The sequence below is a fragment of the Eimeria mitis genome, genomic scaffold (genome assembly GCF_000499745.2).
Source record: "Eimeria mitis Houghton genomic scaffold, Emh_scaff1041, whole genome shotgun sequence".
NCBI classification, from domain to species: Eukaryota; Apicomplexa; class Conoidasida; order Eucoccidiorida; family Eimeriidae; genus Eimeria; species Eimeria mitis.
In genome coordinates this window covers 7,392-8,580 of record NW_013567246.1, presented here as the reverse complement: position 1 = coordinate 8,580, position 1,189 = coordinate 7,392, and positions in this window count along the sequence as shown.

The following is a 1,189-nucleotide window of genomic DNA, read 5'->3' as shown; positions in this document are numbered from 1 at the left end:
GCTGTTGCTGCTGCTGCTGCTCGGGGCTTTGGCGGGCACTTACCCGTCGCCTGCTGCCACGAAGTTTATACGGCTGCTGTAGACGTTGAGGGTTTAGGGTTTAGGGTTTAGGGTTTAGGGTTTAGGGTTTAGGGTTTAGGGTTTGCTTGCCTCGGGCCCAGCGGAGGTTTGGGGTGGTGGGGGCGAGGAGCCCCTGCTGAAGTTTTATAAATATATAATTAGGGTTTAGGGTTTAGGGTTTAGGGTTTAGGGTTTAGGGTTTGTGATGAGGGTTTAGGGTTTAGGGTTTAGGAAGCCGACACAGGCTAAACCCTAAACCCTCGTGGGCTACTCAGGGCTGCAACAGCCCCCCTGTTTAGGGTTTAGGGTTTAGGGTTTAGGGTTTAGGGTTTAGTTTTTTTTTATATATTTTTTTATTTATTTTTTATTTCCATAAATAAAAAATTAGGGTTTAGCAAACAAACCCTTTTTATATTTCCCTAAACCCTAAACCCTAAACCGCATGCATGCAGACCGCTCCTAAACCCTAAACCCTAAACCCTAAACCCTAAACCCTAAACCCTAGACCCTACACTAAACCCTAAACCCTCAGCTGCACAGCATGTAACCTCCCCTGGCAGTGAATACTAAGGTGGATGCTTACGGCCCCCTAAACCCTAAACCCTAAACCCTAAACTCTAAACCCTAAACCCTAAACCCTAAACCCTAGAGACACCATGTAAGCTGCCCGTTCCTGCAGCAGCAGCAGCAGCAGCAGCAGCAGCAGCAGCTGCAGCAGCAGTAGCAGCAAAAGGAGCACACAGTAGATGTTCGTTGTTCTTATTGTAGGCCCTAAACCCTAAACCCTAAACCCTAAACCCTAAAGAAGGGTTTGCTGCTTCGTGCTGTCTCCCCGTTTGCCTCTGCTGATAAACAGCAGCAGCTAGGCTGCACCAGCTAGCTAGCTGCAGCAGCAGCAGCAGCAGCAGCTAGCTAGCTAGCTGCAGCAGCAGCAGCTAGCTAGCTGCTGAACCCCAGAGCAAGTCCTTAGTAACAGCAGCTAGCCACAGCATATACAGCTACCTATATATCTCTGTCTAGCTACAGCTAGCTACAGCTAGCCGCAGCTAGCCGCAGCTAGCTGCAGCTAGCTACAGCTAGCTACAGCTAGCTAGAGAACAAGCAAAACACTATTCAGTGGAGACACGAG